The following is a 13,565-nucleotide window of genomic DNA, read 5'->3' on the forward strand; positions in this document are numbered from 1 at the left end:
TTTGTAAAAGCCAGACCGGTGGCGTCACCGCCTCTTCGGATAATACCACGACTCTGCTGCATCCATCCAGCTTGAATCTCAACTTGTTCCAGCAAAACTCAAGTGAAAGCAAACCTGTACGTCCAAGACTGCTCCTCGCTACACAATGCGCGTTTGTTCGTTTTATGATACCCTGGCACTAAGATTAGGAGGTTTTACGCAAGACGTGTCACAGACTAATAGTGAATTTTTGACTCGTCGCTGGAGGAGGGATGGTGTTGTGAAAGAAAAGGTACTGTACCACTCACTACTCCGAAACCACTTCTCAGCTACACTGTCTCCAATTCTGATCCTGCCCTCCTTAACACATGTTGCCAGAAAGCAACTTAGTTGTTGCCAAATGGGACAGGCTCTCTGGTGTGCATTAGCTGACAGACTGTCCAGATACTCTTCATCCACTCTGCTCTTCACCGCTGAAGAGACCCAAGAGTTCCCGTTGTGTCGGTTGTGCGTCATCCGCGCCTGATGAGACCTGTCGTCTGACGTCTCCGAGTAACATTCAAGAAAAAATAAAAACACCTTACACAATGTTGAAATTGTAAATTGCTTTTTTTTTTTTTTTTTTAACGTGCGCATCCGGAATGACGAAAACGCTCCTTTTTCTCTCCATAAAGACGTGGATCAACAAGTTGCCTTCAGTGCGTAATTTCTTTTTGCGCTCTAATCTGCGGCACACGTGATCGACAAATCACTTCGGCATTGAATATTTCTCATTTGTCAAGAGAAATAAGCACCGGACCGGCGCTGGAGACACTTCTTTTCCGATTAAGGTGGGATTCATGAGCTGACCGGCTCCACGCCTCGCTGCGTCTCCAGATGCTCGGCTGGCCACCACATGGTAACTTTGCGCACGCAGCACGCTGCAAAGGGCGCATATAGACAAGGGATCTGAATGAATGGGACTGAGACTTATTTCTCTTCTCACCCCCCTCAGACTGTTGCTTGCGTTTTATATCCAGCCGGTTGAAGGCGTCTCATCTTATCAGCAGATATCGATTTTAGCGGTGGATAGATTAAACACTCAGCAGCAAATGTCGAGGAAACGGAAAAGTCCGGACGTCCAGCGGTTTGAGGACTCTCCACCTGCAGGAAGCAGCGATCAAGGTAGGAGTCATGGTCAGAAATGGCAGGATGAAAGTTGAACTGCTGCGACACAGTGCAGGTATGTGAAATTATTAGTTTTTTTTCCCCCCTGGCATTTGTAACCTGCACATTTTCTTTTCTGATGTTTTTTGGCAGAGGCTCCCACACTTCCTCGTGCTCTGAGCCTGCACAGGTGTAGTTGTATTAAAGTGAAATCCTCACAGTTAAAGCTGTACAGTGGCATTGCCTTACAAACATGCAATGACATCTCATTGAAAATAAGTATCTTCATCCCTAGAAAAACAATGTGTGTTGCTTGGGATTACTTTTTATAATCTGCTCGTTCCAAGTGAGGTCACATTTGTGTGACATCAGGTTTGGTTGCTTCACTGACTTTAATTTTCTGATACAGGACGAAGTATTGCAAGTGCCATCTGTGACATCAGAGTTATTAGATCAGTTACTTGTCTGTGAACTCAGCCTGGTTGGCAGCCTGGTTCTCATCACTCAAAGACAAACCTGATTATTTGAAAAATGTGTAATCAGACATAAACAAGAAGCTCACAACAGTGGTTCTCTCACATAAATGTTTTAAAATCTGGTCTTATTTTGGCTGTGACTTTCTGACAGGTGTTACAATCTGTATTTTCTCTATGAATGTAGACGCAACATGTATTTGCTGCGATCATGCTGAAGATCCTGTCTGTCTTAAATTTAAGTTGTTAGTATTGTACTCCTTGTGAGAAGTACTTTTTCCTAATGTACTTTTTCAGTGGTAAATTTAAAAAAAATGACACAACACTGACCTCACTTTGTCTTTCTTGTAGTTGCTTCTAAACCTCCTTGGTAGTGTTTCATATGTTTTTGTGGTCATCGGATAACGGTTTAACAACTCTGGATTGGCTCTGGCTCTCGAGTTTGAGACCTGAAGCAACTCTGGGGCTTCTGCGGATTGACTGCTTCGAATCAGCCTGACTCTGCCAGCCTGGATCTCAACCACTGCTGTTAACTTTGCTTTTGTATCCCACAGTTTGTAAATAAGCGTTACGCCAGTGACTCAACCGTAAAGACGACTGAAATCATAAACTTAGAGACAATCAAAATAGGTGACAGTGATGGCAGAAACATTGGGTTATAATAAAGTGGTAGTATTACGTTTTTTTTTTTTTTGTTTTTTTTTTTTTTTAAGATTTTGCTTTTGTTTTTGCAAACTCTGATTCATGCCATCCTGACATCAAAAACATGTTCTAAAAAATTAAGTGTGCTGGCTGGAATACTTTCACAGATAAAGTAGGTATAGAAAATGGGTTAAAACCATTACTATACAGTTGCATATTTACTTACTGCTTTATGCATTAAAAAAAAACGTGGTGTTATACATCATGTCCATTAGAGATTAAACACCATGTGGCATGTGCAATGTAATTCAAGCAAGTACATGATCACATAAACGGAGAATAGAAATAAATATGTTCTATATTTTTACTGAGCGATAAACAATATCAGGTGTATACAAAAGTCAGACATATACAGTACATTTCCTCTGATGTATCTATGAGCTCATGTGTCACTTGTATCAGTGCCATCTGTGGTAACCAGGCACTGTAATATAAAATAACAATGTATATGTTCTATCCTGTTTCTGCTGCATTTGTGGTCAGGTAGTTGGAAACTCAGGTTCTGCTCACCATTCAGTTTGAATTCACGCATTCCTCCTTTTCACAAGGTAGCTTTAGAAAAAAAAAGAAAACCATGAACCACAGTGTAGCCGCTATTATACTAGCAAACACATGACAGGAGTTGTAAGTTCAAGGCCAAGAAGAGCATCATGAATAGCGCTGTGGATCTAGAAATGGGTTGCAGTTGGACTGGACACCTGTGGCGTGTTCTTTGCTCACCATTAGTCAGTTTTAAACGTCATCATCATTTATTAATGATTATGTCTTGATTTGATCTGACAATGTTTATACATGTCCAAAAACATGCATATGAGGTTACTTGGTAACCGTAAATTGTACATGGGTGTAAATCTGAGTGTGTGTGGTTGTGTGTCTCTGTGTGTTTGTCCAGTGATGGACTGCTGACCGGTCCAGGGTGTATCCGGCCCTCGCTCATCGTTAGCTGGGCAAGTGACAAATTGAAGAAAAAAAAAAGAAGCATCTTAGTATAAAAGTCTACATCTCTCCTGGAGTAATACACACTTTTCTTTTTGTTCCCTACTTTATAGATAAGACAGTAGATTTGAATTCGCACAGTGTAGCAGTCAACGTATTGTTTTACAGAAAAGAAGCCAGGGTTCAGCTTCTAGCTGTGGCCTTCCTGTGAGGAGTTTGTATGTTCTCTCAATGCCTGCATGGTGTCACAGCTTCTTGCAAAATCCAAAGACACAGTTGTTGGATTACTTGTTGACTCTAGTTGTATGTGTGTCTCAAAGGTTGTGTTTTGATTGTTTTTCTGTGTTGGTGCTGAAAACCCACCCTGGGTGCATTTTTTTTTTTACTTTTTCACCATTGACAGTTGGTGTTGGCTCCAACAATGTTCATCAGGTTCATCAGGAACAGAAAGGCGATTTCTCAAAAAAGTACTGGCTTTTTCTAGTCTGATCACTTCCTGAACTGCCATTAGCAACCACACGAGAAAGAATTGCTCTCCTGGCAACTATGAGCCATCAATCCCTATGTCTGTCCTACTTACTGATCGCATGTCCATACGGATGGCAATTTAGCCACTCTTCCCATTGAAATACAAGCTGTTGGCCAATTGCTAAAGCTCTTCCCGTCTTACCGTCAACCTTTCCTTAAAGTCACACCAACCTTCACTTTTGGGTCTTAAAATCAAAATACAGACTCGGCTGCGCACGCAAGAATAGTCATTCATTTGTACATCTTCTCATTTTACAAGTTATTTTTAAAAGATCAAGGATCTTTCTGATGTCAATATACACTCTTTGTATCAGACCTGCAGATCAGCGTGTCTGTGTTGAGGACCTGTTTGTGTTGCAGTCTTTGGCAATGTACCTATTTTGGGCCGGTGCCCAGATGAGAGTTTCCCTCGGATAAGAGGGAAGGAGAGCCGGGCACTTCCTTCTCCGGCTGTGCCTGGCATCTGTGACCACTTGGGGGGTACGCACCCGCTGAAACTCCCTGACGCAGAATTTTACCACACCGACTGCTTTGATGCATGTTTAAATCTGCTCTGATACAATAATACCGACACGCCCCTACAATCCAAAATACAATAAAAATTAGTTCGACATTTTTTATAAATATGAAGAAATGTTAAACCTAGAAAATGACTATATTAAAGTAGAAAATCCTCTCGACTTAATACCACAATATGTAAGCTCAATCTTTCCTCTCATTGAGTCATTCATCGGCATCTTTAAATTCAAGCAAAGTCTAGTTTCTGCAAGCTAAACATCTCCTTTTTAAAATGATATTAACATGTTTTTAAAGTATCTCGTACGCTAATTGAGCATTTGTATCGTCCACTGTTGTACTGCTGTCTCTCCATTCACTGTGGCCTGAGTGCTCAAGCTTGTTTTTTCTCATGGAGATCATTTTTGTTAACTCAGGTATCCACTGTGAGGGCCAGCAGAGCCGGTAGGAGCAGGGGCATTGAGATTTATATCAGCATGACAAAGCATTTTTTTGTCTTGCCGCTTGGTGTGCAGCCTGGACTTGTCCATTACAGGGCCACTCCTGGATGTCCACTTCAGCTCTGCCCGCCCACTCACCTATCCCCACCACAGGTGGTTAACAGCTTTCAGCTGTGTAAATTAGCAGCATCTCTCAGACAGAGCAAAGCTGTGCTATGTGCCTGTAAAAGCTTAATCTCAACAAATGTTCACAGAATATGGGCCTTTTTCAATGTGCCATATCAACAGCTCTGATTTAAATGTTCAGAGGTGAATATTAAGCCACATGAATGAAAATTGTACACTTTGCATAGCAATGGCAAAATGTCATCAACATTTACTAATTATATTAATATGGGTGTAGACATAACATTGTCATAACTAACGCCAGCAGCAAGGACAATGTGAGGGTCCAGTGGATGCCTTAACCCAGAATGATTTGCAGAAATCATAGAAAAATCATGATTCATTATTATATTAAAACACACAATTCAGAACTGAGTTTATGCATTCATTCATATTAACCCTCCCACACTTTGTAAACTTTAATCAGAGCAGTGAATTCATAAAACTGTGTTTGGTGTTTCTTGACTGCATTGTTCAGTGAGTCAGTTGACTCTTCTTTTCACTATAAAAGTAGCAATTTGTACCATCTTTAAAACATTTTTCTTTCATGACAGGCAGTATAAAATGCACAAATATTATATATAGTATTAGTTCAAACAAAAGAAATAGTGAGGTTGCTTCATACATTGATAGAAATAGGTGAATAAAATCAGTTACATGTGTAAATAGGTCTATACAGTGATTAAAGGAGCTGCACTGTATTATAACTCTATCTTTGCCTCCCTGCTTCACAGCTATCAGAGCAGATGGTTGCCATATATCCTCTCCACTGTAAATACAATGGCTCTTGCAGCTCATTAACATCAGGATGAGCTTTACAAAATGGAATCCACTCCCTGGTACATAAAGATCAGCAAAACCACCGAGGACAAAGGCAGACTTTCTGTTTGGGTTTGAGTTCAGACAGCTAAGAGAATAGTTCTTCATTTTTCGGACCAATGTGCTCTTATACTGAGGCTGCTCTGCAGCATTGAACTGGATGGGTTTCAGCAGTGTGCCATGTGTTTCTCTTTAGTTTGGCTCTGTGCCCATGAGGGTACAGAGCCAAACTGTGGAGGGTACTGTGGAGACACAACAGAAGCTAGTCTGTGCAACTCCTGAAATTCCACAGAGCTCTTGGTGGAGATGAAAATTATGTTCACATACACTGACATTATTAAAAAATACTCTGATTCATGGTATATTGCTCAGTGGTCCAGCTTCTCAGCGGTTTGATTTGGAGCCAAATCAACTTGTGCAATAATACCACGTAGTGGTGTCAATGTGTATTGCAAGTCACTGTTGAATTCAACAGGAAAAAAGTCCAACATTACTCATATTTGTCTCGTTATTTTTCTTTTTCAATTTTCTTGCAATGATGACCTTTGCCCTCTCTTTTATTAGCCGCTAGCTGTTAAAGTTGTCCTCAGATGTGCAGACACTAGGTGGGGCTAAAGTATAAAGATACAATCCAGCAAACAGTATTAGGAAAATTATATTTTGAAGAAGATAGAAACAGCTTGTTTTTTTTTGTCTTAATTAATCAAATACTTTTAAAATTTGTATTTTTATTTGAGTTTACCCCACCAGTATTGCATTTATTTCAAACGGACAAATACAATATTTGTTAGTTTGAAATGTTTGCTGAAGAGAAAATATTGACTTTGCTTAAAGATGAGTTTCAACATGACTGCACAGGTGAAAAAAACTGTTGTTGTTTTGATTATGATGATACAATTTCTTTTACAATTTTATGTGTTAGATGTACAAATTAAAGCACAATGAGCATTGCCATTAAAGTTTAATAGTTTTACCCTGTTTGTGTGTGTGTGTGTGTGTGTGTGTGTGTGTGTGTTTGTGTGGGTGCATGTGCGTGTGTGTAATGTGGATAACAACAACATTTTGCACTTTCCTTAAAATGAAATATGTGATAATGAAAGGTCAAATGAAAACTGCATTAAATTCACACATTTTTAAAATTACTCATGCTTATTTTGCATTAAAACAGACGGAGAAAATACTACTTGTTGTATGGTGTCACTTTCCTGGTAGAGCATTTACCATTTATATATATATATATATATTATATATATATATTTATTTATTTTTTCTGATTATACTGAATGGAATGAGCTTAAACTTTAATCAGACTTTGGAAGTATTTCATAGCTAAATTTAACATGTGTGTTAGAGTTTTAACACACAATTTAAATCCAGTTTACCTTTTTTGCAGGACGAATGCTGCACAAATGAATAAATGAATAAAACACAAATGGTTGTTCAGCATGTTGCGTATCATTTATTGTGCTTGTGCCCTGTAGCTGAAAACAATGCTTTCAAAAGTCATGAGGTCAAATATCAGCATCTCGTTCATGCCTCACACACTTAAAAAAAAAAAAAAAAACACTGACAGGCTGTGTGACATCACTCAGCTGTAAGTAATGATCCAACTGTAGAGCTGTTTGTTAAAAAGATGTCCTTTTTGGCTCAGACATTGTGAACATGTCAGCATATGTATGTACAGTCGGCGTCCTGGTAGCGTCGTGCAGCATTGAGGGACTGTGTTTGCTTTCTGTAAAGCCAGGAGGTTACTGATCCGTGTGTGTGTATGTGAGGTAGAGAGTGATGGTTTGATGGGGAGCCGGTGAGGTCATGGCTCATGTCTCCAGCTTGCGTCATCACCTATAAGATGTGCCTGCTGCCAGCAGAGCTGCAGCTGCTGCTTCGCTTGTTGAACCAGCGTCAGGAAGACAAAAAGCCAAATTCTGAATCATGCTTCAGTCTACATTTTCAGTTTAAAACCATCAACAGACCTCTGTCAGAAAGCAAAATTTCCCTGACCTGTAAAAAAAAAAGAAAAAGAAAAAGAGAGATAATATTTGTAGCGGTGCGTGTATGTGTGTCTCAACATATGATGGCCTGTGTGTTCCTACTGTCAGAAAACACACACATGACCTCCTGTTTTTCTTGCAGTTTTACACGATTGCACAGTGAAGCGTTATACATGGCTGAATGACGTCAGCAAGGCCAATGAGCACTGTTTGTTTTGTGTGTGTGTGTGTGTGTTGTTTTTTTTTTGCTGGCCCTCCCCCATGGATCTCTGGCCACATGCTCATCATCATAATCATCGTCTCGAACTGCGGATGTGATAATGTAGGTCAGAAGTAGTGCCAACAGAAACACTGCCCGCTAATCTAAATAACCAGGATTTACATGTGTGAGAGACAGGAGTGTGTGTGTGTGTGTGTGTGTGTGTGTGTGTGTGTGTGTGTGTGTGTGTGTGTGTGTGTGTGTGTGTGTGTGTGTGTGTGTGTGTGTGTAATTTGCCTTTTTAATTTAGAACATTAATACAGTACAAGTACAATATATTGAATCAAAAATAATGAAAAACAATTGATGAAAATTACATTAAACTGGACCTCCAAAACAACTGGACAACATCCTGGAAAGTATATTATCTTAGCTTGATGCTACACAATACCATGCTGTGTAGAGTACAAATACTATTGTATGGGAAGCTGTTAAAGCTCCACTGCGGTTATACTACAGGAATGCACGTCTGCGAGCGAGCACTCCGAAGCCGCTGAACAGAGCGTGATATGTGTGTAACACATAAATTAAATTTTACTGTCCATGTGTGAGAGAATGACCGAGGCACAGACGTTCAAGCAGGCATAATTTGTGCCAGCTCTGTGACGTAGAGGACATGAGGCCCGAGCGGTTGCTCTGAGTGGCAGTAACAGCGTCTCCTGCTCGAGCCTGCCCCATCTCTGACTTCATTGGCTCCAGCTCTGACGCAAATGCAGCCCCTCAGCCCCCCTCACAGCCTCCCCATCCACCACCGCTAAAACCGCCCCCTGCACACTTCTTTCATCACATTTTTTCCACCCATTTAAAAAAAAAAAAAAATGTGATTCATGTGCCTCCTGCAAGTCACTGCAGCACTGCACACAGCTCCACGCTGCATGTCTGTGCCACCTATCCTCTGTGAACACGCGTCCTTCCATCTCCTTCCATGCAATGGTGGAGAAATTATTAACATTTCCTTTATTTATTTCTCCCTATATTATCCACGCAGCTCTCTGTGCACTTGAATTTAGAGGTGCAGCGTCAGGTCTGAATCACAATGAGCGACCGAGAGCCTTCGAGGTGTTATGCAGTCACATGAAATTTGTCAACATGAAGCACACAAACAGAAAAATGGCCTCCACTGTTACCAGCCTCAACAGTAAAACAACTGAACCGTATATGGGATTCACATCAATATAGCTCATCTATCAATTGTGCAGTATGTCAATTTATCTGCTGATAGTTGAATATCATGGCAGGTCTGGTGTACAAACGACCTTGCAGCATCCTAGTATTTAGTAATTTAATTGTACATGTGCGAGGAGAGATCATTGTGTGCTAAGGATCCGTGTGTGGTGCTCAGAATTAGCAGATGCTCCCGTTTGTATTCAGAGAACAATCAGCCCGTGGAAGATACCACCTGTTTCTATGTGGTTCAGTTCTCGGGTATTGTAGCTTTGTTCTTCACTTCCTTTTCTCACAGTGCCCATGAATAATAATTCAATCAGCTGATTATGTCGTTTTTTTTGTCTGTATCTTTGGCCGTTGAGTGTCCTGACCAGGCATGAACAACTGGCAGTTCATCCTCATCTTGTGCAGCCAATTTCCAGTAATAATAATTGCAGAAAAAAAAGCCATTTAACCACATTTGAATACGATCTAAATCGTTATTGCCTGTACATATGGTAACATGTAATTCACAGTGAATGTTTCAAATTCATGCATTTTATTTTTTGAACAAACTGAATGTACTTTTCAGTCAATCACCATTGTGGTCTTTGCTGGTTTTATAAATATCAACACTGTTAAGGGCACCACAGGGGGGAAAAACCATTCCCATTGACCGGCACACATGCAGTCAGATGATCTTGTGAAAGTTGAACACATACCCAGTATAGCATCAATTACATGGAAGAGATCGAGCAAATTCTCCGCCCTAAACACTGCTTAGTTTAGCTTTGACCTGTTTGCTGTAATTAAGTTCACACTTTATTTTCTGTGTAGTGAGCTGTTGCTGTGGCTTAAATAATCTATCCTCATACTATATGGCTATGCATACCACACCTTTTATGAAATACAGTGCTCATCACATCTCTTTTAATACTAATACTAATACTAATACTAATACTAATACTAATACTAATACTAATACTACTACTAATACTAATACTAATTCTACGGTAATACTAATACTGTAGTTTATATAAATGGCAGCCATAGCTACAAAGCTGCACCATTTCCAGGAGCAGTCAGCAAGATTCAATAGATATTGAGGAGGATATGCCCATTCACCATCAACGAGAGCATTCATTCACTTGGGATCTTAATTCGTATTGACGGGTGCTGAAAATCTCTGGGGCGTGAACTAAATTATTTGATTTGGAAAGAAATTTATGTTAAACTGGATTAAGTGAGATGTGGGCACCAGTTTGGCTTTCTGTGAAGATCATTGTGTGTATCCTGTGGTGAGTGATTGACCATTAGTGGACACTGATTGGATTTTACAGCTATTTAATACTCATCCCATGGTTATCGTCAAACACAGTACCAACAATCAAGCCGTGTTTCTGTAACACTTTATCTAGCTGGGAATTGGAGCCTACCCCTTGCTGACTTTGTGCAGAAACATAGCACATCGTGAACAGATCATCAGTTCCACTTGTTGTGAAGCAAGTGTCCGAACCACTAAATCACCATACAGCTCCAAATACAGCATCCTTATCTTAAATTACAAGTTCCACTGTGACAACTGTTTTTATTTTTTATTTTATAGGGTCTCCTCTATTTTTGTTGTAGAAACATTCACCTGTAACAGAGCAGAGAAGCACTGATGACATTGACCAACACCATGTTGAGCTGAGTTTGGTCCAGCGGTCTGGGTGTTTTCTCTTCGTTGATTTAAGGAAAATCGAATACAATAGTCAGGTCGACGCTATTTATCAATGCTGGAGATAAATACCCGTACATGTGATATTTTTGACAGGTTAGGCACAGACTCTTGTAGAGGCACAGACTCTTGTAGAATTATATTATTTAATATAATTATACATATAATATAATTATAAGCATATATATATATATATAGATATATATATATGCTTGGGTTTTTCACAGTGAATTTATGATTTTGCCACACTTTGTACCCTTTGAAGACATGAAAGTATAAACTTAAACATATGCACATTCATTCTTTAACTCAGGGTAAATAAAAGGAGCTTGTGAGCTCAGTAGAGCCTCTTACAGTGAAGCTTTATATACTTTTTTCTTTGCAGTTTATTTGCAATTAAGCAAAACCAAGTTGAGAATTTTTTTGGCATTCAGGAAATATATGACATTTTTGGGGAAAGTGAGGATATTTATTTAAAGTGCCGGCAAACATTATTGACAACAAGCAGTGAGGGAGCAATGACATTCAATTCAGTGTGGATGTTTTTGTGCAATCAAAGGGGAGGAAGAGCTGCAAGTGCTTCACTTTATCCACTAACTAAATACAAACTTTTTGTGAGGACATGCTTTTCAACTGGACACAATTATTAATAGACCATCAACAGCAAAAAAAACGTTAGGTTGGAATAGAAAACCTTGAATATTGTGTGTATCAGTATGTATCTGTACCTAAACTGTATTAACCAATGAATCTATTCAGTAATTTTGCATGTCGTCCACTGATCACTCATTCGGTTTCATCATTCCTGCACTCTGGTGAATTGTTTGCAGAAAGACACTACAGAGTTTATTCTTGATCTCTGTATTCTGTCTTCTTGTTTTCCAACTTGACAAACAGGCAGAAATGCTGATTATTGAATCTGCTCAACTGAGTCCATTGTTGGATAACATTTATTTTAGTCTTGTTGAAGACTCCCGTTTTTGACCATGTCTTTTGTTAATGTGCAGGTCTTTAATAAAGGAAATTCATAAAATAATGCTAATCGTTATTTTTATGTCTTGGTGTCGATACAAAGGAATTCAGACTGAAGCAGGATTGTTATGCATCCAATATATCTGCAGAGGAAGCAAAGCAGACATTAGAATCCTAGATCATGGCCATAATAGACAGAAACAGCTGTGTTTAATTTAATCAGCTCCACCCCAGTTGAATATTTGGGCATCTTCATCCTTATCATCCTTCTCAGGTTCCTTAACCGTTAATGTCAGTGAGTCCATAAAAGGCAAACTTCACCAGATCAGCTTGTTTCCTGTTGACGAGCCAAAATTAGGCCTCTTCTTGAGGAACACGCTGGCAGCTGAGGACCCAAGTTTTATTAGTAGCCACTTGCCTTTAGGGACGCATGTAATCCCTGCTGTGTCATCCACACAGTACATTAACTGATGTAACAGCGTTTGGACTTGACTTTTTATTTCCTGTTACTGCGTTCTCCACACTCGAGGAGGTGTTCAGAGAGACAGCTGTGGCAGCTTTGCTTCTCACAGCTGGGATGTTTTAAAAAGACAGCATGTTCGCAGAGACGATGGCTCAGTCTTTAGCCTGATCTCCTGCACAGAAGAGAAGAAGCTTCTGAGGTCCAGCAAAGAAAACCTTGTGCTCCCATGTTGGCAACTTCAAATTTAGACATCTGCAGCTGGAGAAACTGGCTGCTCCTGCTGCAAAAGTTTTTTTAAAAAAAGAAAAAGGTTTTATTGCTCTATTTCTCATCTGGACTGGCTGTAGCTTCGAACAAGGAGGGACATCAATTTAATATGAAATGAGAGTGTACATTTGGAAGTGATTAAGTGATTCAATCCAGAGTAATATTAATTACAATATCCAGGAACCATAAATTGCAGATTTGTAAAATATGATTTCTGTAGCGTTGTGGTACAGTGGTGTAGCGAGTAACTGAGTTACAGATGGATTTGAAACTTTTCTTGGATGTACAAACAAGGAAAGCGATCATCCAAGTAAACTGTCTAAAACACTGACTTCAATGACGACACATCCTTTTGGTGTAGGATAGTGGTTTATAATTAAAACACAGTTAAACATTTGCAGGTTAGTACATATGAAAGCCTTCAGTGTGGTTATCTGTACACAGGTTGAGTGAGAAATATTATTAGGAGACATGTAATGCAGAAAACTGTATTGATGCCCACCTGGATTCTATATCAGAAACATACAGTAATCAGTGAACTGTCTCAACTAACGAGAAGCATGCCGTCATAAAAATAATTCTTAGGAGCATATGCAGCACAAAATTACTGAGGTGATCTCATTGACAATTGTAGATACATTGGATGACATGTGGATATATTTTTCCCCTCATTTTATGCACATAAATTCCATACATTTATTAACATTTGATATCAACCATGTCTTTAACACCAAGTAATCATCACCTTAATGACTTTGCTAAGAGAGTCATTAAGACATGGCCAAATGTGTTTATATTATTTGAGAGGTGCCACAAAAGACAATGTTAAAACAAAACAATGTTAAGATTTACATTATTTCTCTTTGCTGCCGATATGTAGACATACTGTATGCAGGCACATTGTAGCTGTTAAAACTCCCTGTGTAATGAATACAAAAATTTTACAATGTCTGAAATAATCAAAAAAAGGCTTTCTCTGCTTTGTCATTCAGGTCAAAATTTAATTACATTTTATTTTATTGCACACAGATTATTATTATTTT

Source organism: Blennius ocellaris (assembly GCF_963422515.1).
Source record: "Blennius ocellaris genome assembly, chromosome: 13".
In the NCBI taxonomy this organism is placed as follows: domain Eukaryota; kingdom Metazoa; phylum Chordata; class Actinopteri; order Blenniiformes; family Blenniidae; genus Blennius; species Blennius ocellaris.